General features: G+C 35.9%; 3 pseudogenes; all 3 read right to left on the bottom strand.

Moving 5' to 3' along the window:
- LOC107861984 overlaps positions 1-10,523 on the bottom strand; it is a 32,426-nt pseudogene extending 21,903 nt beyond the window's left edge.
- A 2,792-nt stretch (positions 10,524-13,315) lies between these two features.
- On the bottom strand, positions 13,316-14,177 carry LOC107861992 (annotated as a pseudogene).
- Positions 14,178-14,970: 793 nt separating this feature from the next.
- LOC124885289 lies at positions 14,971-18,791 on the bottom strand (annotated as a pseudogene).
- Positions 18,792-18,854: the final 63 nt, after the last annotated feature.

Raw genomic sequence — 18,854 nt, 5'->3', positions numbered from 1 at the left:
TGGGAGGGTAGAGTGTACGCACACCTTATCGTTACCTTCATTTACAAAGGTCGAGTGGGGCATTCTATGCTAATCTTTTCCGGAGAAAGAATCTATAAGTTGACTTGTATAAAATTGAACATGAAGTTCAAAAACTACAAAGGAGAAACCGCAAATGCACCTTAAATGTATAGGTATGAGGATCACACATGAAAGGAAAAGTCGAGACTCATTAGAGACTCGAGATAAGGTAATTTGGGACAGATGTGGGGGTTGTTGCCTCGTGAGACTTACACCTAAAGTGTCACTATGTACACGGTCTTATGCCAATAGTTCCTCTGCAGTCATATGTAGTTATTATTATACCCCCCCAAAAATTCTTTTAACCCTTGACACTCTAACTCCCCCTTTACGAATCATAAAACAAAGTTTGAGAAAGTTTCAACTGAAAAAATTAAGTCAAATGTCACATATTCTCCGTCTAGAACGCCTAGTGCAGAGAGGTTTCACAGGACCTTTTATGGAAACATCTTGATGTCTTATTTTTCACCATGTCTTAAGTCAGATTAATAACAATATTGTCATCTTCGTGTTTGTGGGATATGAAACAAAATAAGTTAATAGTTAAATGTAAGTGATAATAACTTCAAATAACTACATAGTATTGTGAGTTGTTTGTTAGTTTATTAAGTTAAATAATGAAGCGAAAATGTTGGCATTGCATTACATAAATTGCAGTTTCTCCTATTAAGACTAAGAGCCTGTTTGGTTGGGCTTCTGCTGGTTTAAAAACAAATTCTTAAAATCACTTTTTTATCTTACCCAAACGCGACAGAAGTGCTTAATATCTATTTTGGCTTAAAAGCACCAAAAATAAGCTAATCCAAACAAACTCTAAGAATATTGTTCTGACATATATGACACTTAGTTGTATTGCAAGGAAAACTCAATAATGAAAAGAGTTATTCTTTGAAGAGAAGAAATCAATGAGCCCTGGCTTATCTTTCTTATTCATTTTGTCTAATATAATAGAATGCAAGGTAAGGCTGCATATAACACACCCTTGTGGTGGGGATATTCCTTGGACCCTGCGCATAGCGGGAGCTTTAAGTACACTGAACAGCCTTTTTTTCTCAAAAGTTGAACAACATAATTACAATCCAAAAAAAAGGCATGTATGTCAAAGAAGTTGTATGTTTATAGACCAATAAAAGACTCAACCACTTAGTGCAAAATAATATTTGAAAAAAAGAAGATAGTATTAGGCAAAGCAGATCTCCCAAAAGATTACACCAAAAAGAATCATGATGCAATGAACCAAATTGATGAGATCTCAAGGATCTTGCTAAAATTTCAAATTCTAATACATATTACAAATTATTAAAAGAAAGGAAAACACAAAACGAGCAAAGCCTTCTCCAAGCATACATAATATTTTGGTAGAGAAAATCACGACTCTCCATAGAAGGACAAGGATTTAAAAGTCATGGAAAGGGGAAAATGACGGAACTAATAAATATTAGTAGTTTGTTGGTATAGGTGAAGGTAAAGCATAGGTGGAAGATTGCTCATATATCTCAGGTGGTGGAGGTGAGCTATAGGTTGGAGTTTTCTTGTAATATTTCGTTGGTGGTGGAGGTGAGTAGTATGAAGTTAGTTTTATGGTTGGTAGTAGAGGTGATAAATTATAGGTTGAGGGTGATTTCTCATCATATTTTGGTAGGGGTGGAGGAGATTTATATGAAGGTATAGATTCTTTGCAGTAAGGTTAAGGTGGAGACCTGTAATAAGTTGGTCATTGTTCGTAGTATTTTGGTGGTGGTGGTGGAGGAGAATTGTATTGAAGGGTGCAATGGGTTGTTCGTTAAATTTTAGGACCTGTTCCCAAACAGACTCAAACAGTAAGAACTAGGAGAAAGCTAAACAATAAAGTTCATAGAGAAAGTAGAAACCAAACAAAGCAATTTTAATGTTAAAACTCCTTGTTCAAGGGAGAAAAACCATGACCTTCCTCCAGGATTTCTAAAGCTCCACTATATCTAAGCAACGTGAGTACAAACTCTACTACTACACCCTCCAGCTAACTCTAACTGGATGACAAGTTAACTCTAGCTTGAAAATCACCTAACTCTAGATAATTACAGGAAATGATATTTATACCATACCACCTACTAATAATCATACAAGCAACAATAGGCAAACGTTTAAGAACATATTACAAAGACTCAAATACAATAATGAAATAAAATACAACTTGATGAGCTATCAATTTCCTGTTGGAAAAGGAGTCTTTGATTCAAGCTTCAGGAGAGATATTTTGTTGTGAGTATATGAAAGAACAATTTTCTTGTTAAAAAACATGAACAATATATAGTATGACACAAGAAAACCTAGACACGATCCCATTGGTTAAGACAAAAAGGTTGCAACAGCTTTTCACCAATTTTTTATACTTTCATCTAGCTGTGGGATTGATTGTGATAGTGACAGGTAAGCCCAAATTGTTCCCTAATGAGTAGCATCTTTTATCATCACACAATCTTCAAGAAATAGGTCTCAGCATGCAATTCATCATATCATCAAAACTAAGGACTTAACAATTTTTCTATTTTTGATGATGACAAACTCATGGATGTCTTCAGCATCTTCAGTCATACACACAGTACACAACAGGACTCAACAGAACTCAACAAGACAAGTTTCCAAGCCTTTTTCTTCACATGTTTCCCCTGAGTGTGAGAACCCTATAATCTTCATTCACTACCTTGTTTCCCCTATCACCATACATAACTCAATACACATCAACTTTATTTTGCATAATACACAGCTAAGCTATACCCCAACTTCCTTCTTTTAGCATCATCAAAAGGTAAAGCAGTAAATCAAACATAGACAAGCACATATGTTAACTCATGGCGATTGAGGCTACACTAACATGAGCAAGAAAGTAGATAAGAAAGGGAGAAGATAGCATAATGTGACCTCGTCTAGGGATCAAGGAGTTGAAATTAAACACTTTTCAAAATAATGTCATAGGAGGTAAAAGCAGCAGTGCCATGTAAACACAAGGAAACAACCCTTGAAGAAGCCATAAAGATGAAAGCTGAAAAGAGGAGAACTCTAAGGAGACCAGATCCAGATCAAGAACTACAAACCCATTTCTCCTCTCATTTTTCAATTTTTTTTGTTAAATATCACGTATACATACACTATAACTCTGATAGCTTCTCAAGCATGGGTAACCGAAGAGTTAAGATTGTATTTAGACTCGAGAATAAGATATGGCACTCCTACTAGTAGATAGATTCAGGACCACCATTTAAGAATAGAGAGTGATACTAACCTGATTTGGAACTAGGTCCCTACATAAGGATCTAACATTTGAGTTATCTAACTCTTTTCCTTATCTTCTTCTTCATGCCATGGGTATATATCTGCAAAAGCTATGAGACTGAGTTAGACATAGGTGAGAACATCTAACTTGGACACCTTTCTACTAATTCATAGCCATATTCAGGAGATGAAAGGGAGAATCCTGTATTCTACTTGGTCTCATCAGTCCCAACCTTGTCCTATTTCTTTCAAATTGATCTCTACCCAGTGGTTTGATAAATATGTCAGAAATATGATCTACAGTACTATAGAACACCATCTTGATCAATCCTTTCTCAATATTCTCTCTAAGAAATTGGTGTCTGACATTAATGTGTTTGGTTATTTTATGCTAAACTAGATTTTCTACTATGTTGACAGCACTTGTTTTGTCACAAAATAAAGGCACACAATCTGAGAGAATGATAAAATCTTTAAGTTATTACTTGATCCATGGTAGTTGGGCATAACATGAGGCAACAACAACATATTCAACCTCAGCGGTTAAGAGTGCCACTAAATTTTGCTTTTTGGTACCCCAGGAGATCAAGGACGACCTAAGGAAATGAGCCATTCTTGAGGTACTTTTTCTATCATCCAGTTATCGAGCATAATCAGAATCAGCATATCCAACCAGGTTAAAGTTATCACTAGCAGGACAGAATAGGACTAGGTCGAGGTTCCCTTAAGGTACCTTAGAATTTTTTTGGCAGCTTTAAGGTGAGATTTCTTTGGGCTCGCTTGAAATCTAACACACAACCAAATACTAAATACAATGTAAAGTCTGCTAGCTGTCAGATAAATCAGGGAACCAATGATTCTACTATACATAGTTTTATTAATAGAGGAACTAGGTTCATCCAAATCTAATTTAGAGGAGGTGCCCATAGGAGTGTCAATAGGCTTTACATTCTCCATATGGAATCTCTTAAGAAACTCATGAATGTACTTCTGCTAACATACAGTTGTCTCAGCTTCACCTTGCTTAATTGTAGTCCAAGGAAGAAATACTCATCTCAAATTCACTGCTTATCAGTCTAGTAAACTTATCACAGATGGAGCTGGTTGTAGCTCCAGATATAATATCATCCACATACATTTGAACAATGAGTAGGTTTCTTCCTCTTGCCTTTAGGAATAAGGTGTTATCGATTTTTCCTCTTTTCAACACATTGTCAAGCAAGAACTTGGACACTCTTTCATACCAAGCTCTGGGGTTTGCTTTAATCTATATAAGTCTTTATCCAATATGAACACATGATTAGGAAATTAACATTCTCAAAACCTAGGGGCTCATTCACGTACACCTCTTCCTTGAGAAAACCACTTAAAAAGGCACTCTTAACATCCATTTGGAATAGTTTGAACTCCATAAATTAGGTAAATATAGTGAGGATTCGAATTGACTCCATTCTAGCCACTAAATCAAATGTTTCATCATAATCTATGCCTTCTTCTTGGTTATATCCTTGCACAATAATCCTATCCTTATTCTTAATAGTATTGTCATGCTCATCTACCTTATTTCTGTACACCCACCTAGTCTTTATGATAGTTTTATTTGAGGATCAGGGAAACAGATGCCAAACCTTGTTTCTCTCAAATTGATAGAGTTGTTCTTGCGTAGCATTGATCTAATCTGCATTCTTCAAAGCCTTATTTACATTCTTGGGTTTAATTTATGATAAAAATACAAAGAAAGCATAAAGATTCTTTCAGTTATTTCTAGTTTACAAGCCTGAGTTCAAAGGAGACGATAAATTATCAAGGGAATGTGAAGACTGATGCTTCCACCTAGATCTGGGGGAAGTGGGATGACTTGCACTGGGACCAGTTTCCATTAAGGTGTCACCCTTACCCTCAGGGAATTGATCATTTTCTTTACTCAATTGCATATCAAGGTCTGAAGGAGACACTTATGAAGGACCATTGTTCTGCTAATTTGTTGTATCTTCATTTTCATGTCTTGAACCAGGTCCCTATTAATCATTAGTCATCACTTTTATTTTGCTCTTTTAGAACCTTTATGGGGTTTTTTGTACAACCATCATCATCATCTAGACTTCTACCTTTACTGATATTGTTTGTTTCATCATATACAACATGGACACTTTCTTCCACAAATTATGTCCTTTTATTATAGATCATGTAAACCTTGCTGGTAAATGAGTATCCAACAAATATTCCCTCACCACTTCTTTAATCAAATTTTCCGAGGTCATCATTGCCTTGATCAATACAAAATATTTACAATCAAATGGCTTGAAGTAGCTTAGCTCAGGTTCCTTTTGGTCAATAGTTCATAGGCGGTCTTGTTCAGAATGGATCTGACAAGACACCTATTAGTTATTTTGCAAAGAAATTTTGACTTTTGAAAGAGAGTCGCCACTTAATTTTGAAAAGGAATTAAGAAACCTTTATAGAGTTACTTAAAACGATTCAAAATAGGAAAATCGTTTAAGTTTTGAAGATTCTAGATAAGCGGTTCCTATTAATATTTTAGGAAGGTGTTAGGTACCTAAAACGTCTGCTAACTTGCGGTTATCCGATATGTTTGAAAACATTATTTTGATTAACTTTGGAAAATCAATTTGTTGAAAAAATAGTTGATTAAGGAAAAAGTTTTTGCAAAATCAGTTTTTCAGTGACTTAGTCAGGAATTTTAACTAGGTTCGCAAGAAAACACATAAAACAAATTAGCAAAAGTAAAAGGGAAAGGGTAGAAGCAGAAGGACTTGAGCCATTAGGCCCAAATCGACAACCCTGTCCTAATTTAGATATTGGGGTTTCAGCCCGTCTTCCACTTGTCCTAATTCTATGTTTTTGAGCCTTTAGCTCGAGTTTCGCTTTATCTGTATTAAGTACAAATTTGGCTTCGAGGCCCAAATAAATAAATAAAGAAATAAAGAAATAAATGTAAATAAATAAATAAAGACGACAATAAGTAAATAAACAAAAATAATAAATGAGACTTTGGGGTCTCGTAGCCACTTCAAATGATAGGACTTTAATCCACTTGTTCTTCTTTCGATTCTTAGTGTCCATACGCCACATGATAGGCATTTAGATTCTTTTTTTGGGCTTGACTCAAAGGATGGGGGCCATGTTGGCTCACCATGAAATGCAAAAAAAAGAAAGAGAAGAAATCAAAACATATCTGAAATACAAAAGGAAAAAATAGAACAATAAATGTCTTAGCACAAATATTCAAACAAAAAAATGATAGGAAACCACATATCTTATTTAAAAGTAGGCAAATGATATAAAGAAGGGACATGTTAACTCAGGAAAAATAATGTCAAGTGAAAGAGAGAATAATATCGATCCGGATGCATGCCAATGAAGTGAAAAGCAGAAGTTTGACATCAAAATGCAAAAGAAATCAAAGCATGTTCAGAATACAGGTAGAAAAAGAAGTAAACAGATTTACACATTCAAAAGCTACTAACTAAATATTATCTTATTCAACATCAACCTTAGAAGTATAAATGCCAAGTGCTATCCCGCAACATGCTTCTACTATGACCATTTGAGGTACCCAAGTCTCAGCGATAAGAGAATAGACAAAGTTATATCATAATGGGATAGATATCCCAGGCCTTTTTCCCATGACAAAAGACTTAAAGGTTCTATCGAACTTATACTCATGGTCCTATTTAAGGGAAAGAAAACATAAAGGGAAACTGGGAAGAGGGCCCGTGAGATTGGAATGCTTTCTATTCACATGAGTATAAATAAAATCCCTATACAGAGGTAGCCCAATAGACAACAACTACTACGACTAATGCTAGATGGAACCTGGAAATCTCATTTCCAAATCAAACATGTCAAAATTAAATTTCAAAGGGGAACGAATAACCAATAATCAAATGAAAATTCTTTAAACCAACATGTCCCTCTCTCTGGCAAGTCACAGAGAATCGTGAGCCAAGAGTTCATTGGGAATTTTTCACCACACTTTACTCAAAATAACAACCAAAGAAGCTCCACAAATTTTGAGTAAAACAGGTAAGCAGGGCAGATTAACTAGAAATCCAGCAAAGGCAACTTCTACCCAACAAATTCCATGAACGAAACCTCAACTAGAACAGTCAGATACAGAAAGATAGCGATTATGAGAGTTTTTAATAAGACAGGGAATTCCGCAATAAAACTGAGGTTAATATATATTTGATTGGTCCGGTGCACAGTAAAGCAGTACAACGTTATTTGAGACATCAAGTCATTATCTCATTTACACAAAAGCAATCAAAGAATTTCATTCAAGATGCTAATAATGTTGTCATTTGAAGCTTGCTTCCATATTCAGGTCAGACGAAATGTACAGGTATAAAAAGAGTAACCTTTCACGTAAAACCATGGTTCACACTGACGATGTATTGAACAAGTTTACATAGAGGAAAAGAGAAACCTATGGAACAACCAGTAAAACAAACTGATAAGGAAAATTTCTTTAAACAAATACCAGACTGAAATTTCAATGGACTTCACGGCTCCTACAACACATAATCCTAGCATACAACAACATTACTATAACTAAATCCTAAATAAAGAGATGAAGAGAAGAAAACCATATGAAAATTAAAATGAAAAAGAAGTGTTTACCTCTCTTGAAGCAGCAAAATGGGGCAACGAGCTACGATAGGACTCTTATCACCACCGGGAAAGCTCAATACCATCGTGAACACTCGACTAGATAACTGTTTCTCCCTAAAATCTTTACCAAACAAAGTTGCTCTTCCTACGAAACCAAACTACTCTTTTTCGAAACCCTCCTTCTTTTACCCAAAAGGAAAATTTTTGTTCAACCCAGGTTTTTAGAAAATTTTCTAAACCCCAGAATTATCAGCCTCCAAAGAAACCCCCCCCCCCCCCCCATAATTTTTTCACCCTAATTCTCCGAAAAAGCCGCCCTCAAAACAGTGACCCAGGGGTCTTTATATAGAAGACGAAGTAGGGTATTTTAGGGGTTTGGAAGAAAGATATTTTCTGAATTTTAAAATTCAAAAATCTCCCCCCCACAACCCATTTTTTCTCAAAACCGTACCATCTTCTTTGGATTTCTTGGAGAAATTTGTGACAGGTGGACAAATACTGTTTTTGCAAAAGGAATTCCCTTCAAGAACCAATGAAAATCATCCAACTATGTACGAAATCGTACAATCTTATTTGAGAATTATGAGATTGAACCATTGGAGAGGCCAACACACCATATTCTAGAAGGTTTGAGGCTATTCTGTGAGAAACAAGAGCGGAAAAATAGGGAACATGTCATTACCAATTGAAAATGGGTCGCGGGTCGAGATGGGTTCTGGGTTTGTGATGTAGTTTAATAGATTTCTGGTGTTGGAAGCTGATAGTTGAAGTCATCGTTTTCTCTTATTGAATGCTATTGTTGTAATTGGAAAGGGAAGTAAAAACTAATGGGCTGGGTCAATGGTTTGGAGTTAGGCTACTGAGGCTGAATATTGTTGGGCTAGCTAGGAAAAAAGAAAATAGGGGTTAGTTATGGTCCTGGTTGAGACGGATTGGGTCAGCTGATGTTGTTGGGTTGCACAGCTAGCCCAAATTTGGTTTTTTAGGGATTGGGAGATTGTTTGGGTTAAAATAAAAAGATGAATTAGATTTTGGGCTATTTATTAAATAGACTATGATAGGATTTAGCCAATTGTGTTAAAATTTTGACCTAATTGAGGATTAGTCGGTCAATTGTGTTGGAATTGTAGCCAAATCAACTTCAATTAAATCTAATTTAGTAAATTGATCAAATTGAATCAAGATTTGAAACAAACTTAGCAACTAATTTAATCCCAAGCTTCTTTGACTCGATAAAATCAAGTAAACATTTCTCCAAATAAAATATTTTTGAAGTAGATCATTTTCAACTCAAGATTTTAATTATTATATTTATTTTCAAAAATAATCTTTAATTAAAAGCTGATATTCCATAGAATAAACATTTAAGCAATCAAATTATATAATATCGTATAATTGAACACGATAATATATAATTGCTACTTAAAGTGACAAAATCACGTACAAATACTTTTCAAAAAAAAAAATTATTCGGATGACATAATTATTTTAATTTTATTAAAAATTGAAGAAACTTGAGATTAAATTTAGTCATGAAGGGAAAAATTAGGTGTCAACATTGGTCATCTAGCAAGGTGTGTTAATTGCCTCTACCCAGAAGTTATGAGCTATCCCTGCATATATTAACCTGGTTCTTCCAAGGGTTCCATTTTTCCTCTCCACAATACTATTAACAAGGGTTCCATTTTTCCTCTCCACAATACTATTTTGTTGTGGTGTTATGGGAGATGAAAATTATGACTGATCCCCAACTCATTGCAGAATTAATTGAACCTAGCATTTTTAATTTTTTTTTCCATGATCAAACCTGATAGAAGTAATCTTCTCGTCATACTTCACTTGCACTTATCTAGTAAAAGCCTCAAACACATGAAATATTTCATATTTTGATTTCAAAAAAAAGGTCCGAGTAAATCTGGAAAAGTCATCAGCAATGACCAAAATATATTTGTTTCCTCCTTCGTTGGCAAGCTTTACTGGTTCACATAGGTCTATGTGAAAGAATTGAAGGGCTTGGATGTACTCACTTTCTTTTTAGGCTTGAATAGGGATTTTCTCTATTTTTCTTTAACACGTGTAGTGCACACTTTAAAACTGGTAATCTTAACTTTTGGCAGCCCTCAAACCAGATCCCATTTTACTAACTTATTTAGCAAAGAGCAACTAACATGACTAAGCCTTCCATGCCATACATAAGTAGCATCTTCTTGTAAACTGAGACACGACATGTCTCTTGGCTTACAAGTTCCCAGATCAGCAATATACATGTTCTTATTTCTCCAGGTTGTCAATATTTCTTTATCATCTTTGAGGCTGATGACAGTGCACTTGTCTGACTTGAACCTGACTTCATTTCCTTTATCACAGAATTGAGCAACACTCAGTAAACTGAACTTTAGTCCATCCACAAAATAGACATCATCAATAGCTTCACTCAGACTGTTCTCAATCCTGCCAATTCCTACAATGTATCTTTTGTTTCGATCACCAAAGGAGACACTGCCTCCTTCATGGGCCTTGAGCGAGAAGAAGTCTTTAATTCTTCCAGTCATATGCTTCAAACAACCATTATCCATGATCCAGTGGTGGTTGCTTCCTCTAGCCCTGCCCTACAATAGCATCTAGTGATTAGTTTTAGGAACCCACTTTAGATTGAATTTCTAGTATGATAAAGGAAAAATCAAGTTCTTCTTTATCCGGGTAAGTTTTCATTTTTCTCTCTTGGAAATAAAGTCTTTTCATCCCCCTTAAAACTGCAGTTCTGGAAGGACATGACTCCCTTGTGTGGCCATTTTCCCCATAATGAGTACATAATAGATTATCCTTAATAGACACATATTTGCTGAAGGGATTGTAGAAAGAATAAACCCTGTGGTACCCAATCCCTCTTCTACTGCTAGACCCCTAACTATAAAGGCTTGTTAGTACATGAGATGAGGTGGTCTATTTTAAATCCTTTTCAAGCTCAGTCTTCAATTGTACCAGGTCTCTCTCAAAGCTCAGTACTCTTCTCAAGTGAGGTGGTGAGTTCTACATTAGCATTAGTCAGTATCTCTTCTAGCTCAAGTTAGATTTAAACACTTCCCTAAGTTCTACATTTAGGGAGTCATTTTCAAGAGACAGATATTTGTTGGTTGCCTGAAGTTCAGTAACTAGCACACTTAGTTCAGCCATCTCCACTTCATATTTTTTAAAATTTTGTTTCAAACACTCCTTATCTCTAGTGAGATCATTAACACTGTCTATGATAATAGCAGCAAGGGATTTTAACTCTTTAAGATAATAATTTTTAAGGGTTTTTTGATGTCCAAGAAGGTTACCTTGTCATTTTTGTCATCATCTGATTTATGTAAAATGAGAGTCAAACACTTGATTATCATCTTATACCACCATTATAGAGACATCTTCATGTGGCTCAAACTCATCAATATCACCACGAGAATTCTCCAGAGTAGCTATGACTTTTATTGCAACCTTATCAGCTTTAGCCTTTCTGCTGTACTTCTTTGGGACCTGGTCCCAGCCTCTTCTCTTCTCACTATTTTGCCTGACATATTCTTTGTATTATACTTTATGCAATGGATAGTATTTGATGAAATAACCAGGATTTCCATATTTGTGGCATGTGGCATTCCTTTTTTCATCTCTGATATGTCTGCTAGACTCTCCTCTTCTAGGAATGACTCCTAACTTCTTCAATGCGTTGATAACTCACTTGACAATGTAGGTAGTTTCCTCATCATCAAAACTTTTACAATCACTGGTTGCCTTCAGGACCAGGTTATTTTTGATCTTCGGTTCATCTTTACACTGACCTAGCTTCTTCAGTATCTCATATATTTTGAGATTTTAATGAGCTCATTCATAGTCAATATCTTCAAATTCTTGGCTTCAGTTATGGCATCAAATTTAGTGTCCCACTTCTTGGGAAGAATGCTTAATATCTTTCAAACCTATTTAGAAGCTTGAATATCCTCACACCAAACAATGTAGCTCATTAGTTATTATAGTGTCGTGTACATCTCCTAAATAGACTCACCTTCCCTCATAGTAAAAGTCTCATACTGTGTAGTTAGCATGTCAATCTTTGATTCCTTCACCTAACTGGTTCCTTCATAGGCTGTTTGAAGGAAGTCCTAGATCTCTTTGGCAGTTTCACAAGCAGATATCATGTTGTGCTCATCAGGACCAATGCCACAAACAAGCAGCTTCTTTGCCTTGGAGTTCTTCTCAATCATTTTCCTATCAACATTATCATATTCCTTTCATGTCTTGGGAAATTGTGAGGTCACATCATCAACTTTTACTACCCTTGTGGGAATGAAGGGGCCATCTTCAATAATATCCAAAAGCTCTGAATCCTCAGCCATTATAAAGTCATGCATCCTGATTTTTCACCATCCATCGTATTTCTTTATTAAATCTGGGGGGTTTGGTAGTTGACTGGCCCTCTTCATGATTAGGAAGAGTAGTCATATTTAAGATCCCTCCAAGGTGTTACCCTTTTCCAGGAAGACCTTACTCTAATACCAATTAAAGAATGCAGTGGGTTGCTCCTCAACTTTTGGGACTTGTTCCCAAACAAACTCAAACAGTAAGAACTAGGAGAAATCTAAACAATAAAGTGTGTGGAGAAAGTAAAAAAGCATACAAAGCAATTTTTACGTGGAAACTCCTTGCTCAAGGGAGAAAAACCACAACTTGCCTCCAGGATTTCTAAAGCTCCACTACATCTAAGCAACTTGAATACAGACTCCAAACTCTAAGGATTAAACTCCTAAACCTTTGTCTCATAGTAACAACTCCATTACACAGAGACACTAGCAGTAACTCTACTGGTACACCCTCCAGCTAACTCTAACTGGATGACAAGATAACTCTAGCTTGAAAATTACTTAACTCTAGATGATTACAAAGAAATATGCTTTACACCACATCATCTACTAATAATCATACAAGTAATAGTAGGTAAACGTTTAAGAACACTACAAAGACTCAAATACAACAAAGAAATAAAATACAACTTGATGAGCTATCAGTTCTCTATTGCAAAAGGAGTCTTTGATTCAAGCTTCAGGAGAGATAATTTGTTGTAAGTATATGGAAGAATAGTTTTCTTGTTGAAGAGCATGAGTAATATATAGTATGACATAAGAAAACCTAGACACAATCCCATTGGCTGAGACAAAAAGTTGCAATAGCTTTTCACCAATATTTTGTACCTTCATACAGCTGTAGGGTTGACTGTGATAGTGACAGATAAGCTCAATATTTTCCCTAATAAGTAGCAACTTTTTTCATCACACAATCTTCAGGTAAAGGTCCCAGCATGCAATTTATCATATCATCAAAGCTAAGGACTTAACATTTATGAAGATGGTTGCTCATAATATTTTGGTAGAGGTGGTGGAAATTTGTAAGAAGATGGTGCTTGCTCTTAGTATTTTGGAGGTGGAGGGGACTTGTAGTACGAAGGTGATTTCTCATAATAAGTTGTTGCTGCTGGTGGAGACTTGTAATAAACTGGCGACTTATAATATTTTAATGGTGTTGACGACTTATAGTATTTTGAAAGAGTGGGTGATTTGTAATATTTTGATGGTGATGGTGACTTGTAGTGATAGTGCGTCAATGGAGCAGGCAATTTGTAGTATTTTGCAGGTGATGGAGATTTGTAATAATTTGCAGGCGATGGCGACTTCTAGTAGTGTTTTGAAGGAGTAGGTGACTTGTAGTAGTACATTGAAGGAACGGGGGCCTTGTAGTACTTCTTTGAAGGAGCGGGTTATTTGTAATACTTCACTGCTACTAGCGATTTGTAGTAGTGCTCTGAAGGAGAAGGTGAGTTGTAAAAGTCATGCTTCGAAGGCACTGGTGACTTGTAATAGTGTGATAGAGAGTGTTCAGTATGTTTCTCCAATTTCTTATAGTATGGAGTGGGTACATGATATTTAGATGGAGATGGTGATTTGTAATACTTCTCAGAGTTGTAAGAAGGTGAGGGAGAAGTATAGCCATAAGAATAACCAGCAACAACAGTGCTAGCTATAAAGCAAACTGCCAAAGCAAATGCAAGTAGAGGCCATTGCCCTAAATTTTCAAAGCTTCTCAATTGTTTTTGTAACCAACTAAACTTGGAAAAGAGGAGGATAGAACTAAGACTTGTGTTACATAGTAGAGTAGGGAAGTCTTGTTTTATACTACAAATTCACATTCTTCTTAACAACCATGTAATGGCTTCATGTTAGCCACTATGATGATAGCAAAGTCCAAATTGAGACCAGGTCAATACTTAGTGGGAAGCATTTATCCATGACTATTGAACATGAAGTAAAAAAACTACACGGGAAAAACAGTGAATAGACATACCAGATTACACTTATATAACATATCATTCTCAGGATCACGTATGAGAGGCAAACTTGAGACTCGCCTGGTACTTGTCGTGTGATGTGGCACTTTTGTCTCTGCTTGGATTTGAAACTGAACCGTGAAAAGAGTGGTCTTTGAAGAGAAAAATATTGATAAACATTGGCTTCTCTATGTTAGAAAATAACTTTATAAATGATGCATTTACATAAGTTTATTTTATCTAACTATACTTTCTCAAAAGTTGATGAGTACAGTTATCCGAGACTATACTCAAAGGTGATTTGTCTTCATATTTGAGTTTTCTATAGATGTCCAGAAAGTGAATGCTTATGGAACAATGAAAGAACTCAACCAATAAGAGCAAACAATGTTCGATAAAGAAGAAGATAGTATTACACTAAGTGGAACTCTTAAATAGGTTACACCAGAAAGAATCTTTATACAATGAGCCAAACTAAGGGAGATCTCGAGGATCGGATTAAAATCTCAAACAACACATATTACAAATTATTAAAAGAAAGGACATACAAGACAAGCAAAACCTTCTTAAAGCATACATTAAATTTTGGCTAAGGAGATAGAGATACTCGAAATAGGAGTAAAAGGAGTTAGAATTCATGGAAATTGTGGAAATGATAGAGTTAATAACTATTAATAGTAGGTTGGCGGGGGTAGAGGTGAAGCATAGGTGGCGGATTGCTTGTACTTCTCAGGTGGTCGAGGTGAGGTGTAGGTTGGAGTTTGCTTGTAATATTCCATTGGTGGTGGGGGCGAGTAGTATGTGATACAAGATCGACAAGGAAGACACAAAAACATACACCAAATCAGTACACATCTTAAGGATCCGAGACCACTCTCGGATTCGCTACCAACAACAAGAATACAAGAATTAGTCGTGTCTTTGGCACCAAAACAGCAATCCAAACTAATGTTAACAACAATTTATGAAGAGCAAAATGAACAATAACAATGTGAAGAACAACAACACATACACGGCTTCACAATAACAATATAGAATTGGTTACAAGATTAAAACAAGACAAATATTTAACAACCCAAGAGCTTATTCCACTATTGGACCTTTAATACCACACACAACATAAAGCTATCTCTTACGTGACCTAAGGGAACAGGATTCCCAAGCAATCAACGTCTCAAACTAGCTACCAACATAAGTGATTCCACACTTGTTTACAAGGAATCCACCTTGCAAGACTCTCTCTCTAGAGTTCTCAAATATATCCTCAAAGTTATGAGAAAATGACCTAATATGTTCTATTTATAGCCTAAGTTACAACTTATTACAAAATGACTAAAATGCCCTTAATGAGCCATGGCAAAGGGGTGGCCTTGGAGTGTCCATATGGATGGCTTTAGAGTGTTGGGACTTGTTCTCTACACTTCAAAGCTTGTTACATTAATTGGGCAGCCACCTGAGCACGAGTTCTTTACGTATTGGTCCACAATCACGATTGTACTCGTATCAGTATGATGGTACTTTTATAGTCGTTGGTAGAGAAGGTAAATTGTAGTATTTTAGTGGAGGGGGAGGGGATTTATAGGAAGGTGTAGATTCGTTATAGTATGGGGGGGAGGGGATTTATACGAAGGGGTAGATTATTCGTAGTATGGTGGAGGGTGAGGGGATTTATACGAAGGGGTAAATTCTTCGTAGTATGGTGGAGGGGGAGGGGATTTGTAGGTAGGGGTAGATTCCTTGTAGTATGGTGGAGGTGGTGGAGATTCGTAAGAAGCTGGTGACTTGTAGTAATAGTGAGTCGATGGAGCGGGTGACTTGTACTATTTTGCAGGCGATGGAGATTTGTAGTACTTTGCAGGTGATGGTGACTTGTAGTAGTGCTTTAAAGGAGTAGGTGAATTGTAATAGTTCTTTGAAGGAGAAGGCGACTTATAGTACTTCTTTGAATGTACCGGGGCCTTGTAGTACTTCTTTAAAGGAACAGGTGATTTGTATTACTTCACTACTACCGGTGTCTTGTAATAGTTGTGCTTCGAAGGCACCGGTGACTTGTAATAGTGTGATGGAGAATGTTCAGCATGTTTCTTCGGTTTCTTGTAGTATGGAGTGGGTACATGATATTTCGATGGAGATGGTGATTTGTAGTTTTTCTTAAAGTTATAAGAAGGTGAATGAGAAGTATATCCAGAAGAGTAATCAGCAACAACAGTGCTGGCTACAAAACAAATTGCCAAAGCAAATGCAAGTAGAGGCCATTGCCCCAAATTTCCAAAGCTTTTCATTTGCTTTTACAACCAACTAATCTTGGAGAAGAGAACTAAAACTTGTGTTTCATATTTAAGTTTGGAGCTTTGGTTTTTATAGTAGCAAAGTGACATCAATCTTGAAATTAATGTAATGGCTTCATGGTTAGCCACTAAGATGATAGCAAAGTCCAAATGAAAACTAGGTCAGTACTTTGCGGGTAGCATTTGTTCATGAATTTTTCCTGTAAAAACTTTTTCTCATGATGAATAAATAATTTAGGAACAACAATTATGCCACAACTACCATCCCATTGGCAAAGGAAGTTTTTTCTTCTTGTTTCAGAGAAAGAATCTATTAGTTGACTTTACTACTGAACATGAAGTTAAAAAACTACAAGGAAAAAATTAGTGGATAAACACACCAGACTACACCTTATATATCATATTGGTCTGAGGATCACACATGAAAGACAAAAATGAGACTCATCAGGCACTCATCTAGAGATGAGGTCTTTGGCACAGATGTGGAGGTAGCAGTCTCGTGAGACTTAACACATAAAGTGTGTGTGTGCACACCTGAGATGCGCCCAATGCCCAACACATGAGCTCATCGCAATAGTTCATGTGCAATCGTATGTAATAAGTCTTATGAACCCCAAAAAATCTTTATTTATTTGAACTTTGACTCTTTAAAACCCCCTTTATTGATAACAAAACAAAGATTGAGAAAATTGCAACTAAGAAATTAGATCCAAATGTCACATATTCTCCATTACGAACGCTAACCACATAGAGGTTTCACAGCACTTCTATCAAAAAACTCCTGATGTCTTAATTTTGTCAAGTCTTCATTATTCAAACTATATCTTCTTTTAGAGGAGTTTAATCTATAAATTGACTTTGCTATTGAACATGAAGTTAAAAACTACGCGCGAAAAATAGTGGAAAAACATACTAGATTACACTTATTTAAGAAATCAGTCTGAGGATCACGTATGAGAGGCAAACTTGAGACTTCCCTGGAACTTATCGCGTGATGTAGTACTTTGGGACATGCATAGAGGTAGTTATCTCGCGAGACTTACACCTCAAGTGTCCATATGTACACCTGAGATGCGCCCAATGCCCAACATACAAGCTCGTCCCAATAGTTCATGTGCAATCATATGTAATAAGCCTTATGGACCCCAAAAATCTCTACCTAAACCTACACTCTTTACAGCCCTCTTTATTGGTCAAAAATAGAAGTTCAAAAAATTGTAACCAAGAAAATTAGTCAAATGTCACATATTTTTCCGCTGAGAACGCCAACTATAGTGAGGTTTCAAAGAACTTCTATCAGAGAAATCTTGATGTGTTATTTTTTCTCAAGTCTTCATTATTCAGACTATATTTTCCTAGTCAAATCTGTTTTCCCATTTAAGTCAGAATTATATCAGTATTTTCCTTTTCATGTTCATGGCATAATAACTTATGAATAACAACATAAGAAGTTTACGCTTTTACTAATGTATCATAGTGTTGTGAATCGTTTGTTAATTTATTATTAACTTAGTGGAAGCCAAATGTCACATATTCTCCGTTAAGAACGCCAACTACATAGAGGTTTTACAGCATTTCTATCAAGTCTTCGTTACTCAGACTATATCTTCTTTTAGAGGAGTTTAATTTACTCAGACTCTATATTTTCCTCGTCGAATCTGTTTTCCGACTTAAGTCAGATTGATAATCTATTTTCCTACTTAAGTCAGATTGATATAAGTAGGTTCCTGGTTATGTTCATGGGGTATTTTACGCGTATAGGGGGAGTTTTAGTGTACCGAGCGGCCTTTTAGTATTCATGGGCTATGAAACTTAACAGTTAGATGTAAGGGGGTAACATCTTGCAGATAACAACATAAGAAGGTTACGCTTTAACTGGTGAATCGTAGTGTCGTGAATTGTTTGTTAATTTATTATCAACTTAGTGGAAGCCATAATGTTCGGAGTGGGTGGTGCATTGGCAGACCTTTTCCCTACCTTGTGAAGGTAGAAAGGTCGTTTCCAGACCCTCAGCTCATCTTTTCCTCTTCTCTATGTTGGAAAAAGAATCGCTGAAATGATGCATTTGCAGAAAGTTCAAATGCCTCTTTATTTCTTTCTTATCCTGTTTATTTTATATAATGTTACTTTCTCATAAGTTGATGAGTACAATTACCAGATACCTGCAATAAGAGGTGATTTCTCTTCATATTTGACTTTGCCATAGATGTCCAGAAAGTAAATTTCTTATGGAACAATGAAAGAACTCAACCAATAAGAGCAAACAA

Source organism: Capsicum annuum, chromosome 1, assembly GCF_002878395.1.
Source record: "Capsicum annuum cultivar UCD-10X-F1 chromosome 1, UCD10Xv1.1, whole genome shotgun sequence".
Lineage (NCBI taxonomy): Eukaryota > Viridiplantae > Streptophyta > Magnoliopsida > Solanales > Solanaceae > Capsicum > Capsicum annuum.
This window is presented reverse-complemented; position numbering and strand designations above follow the sequence as displayed.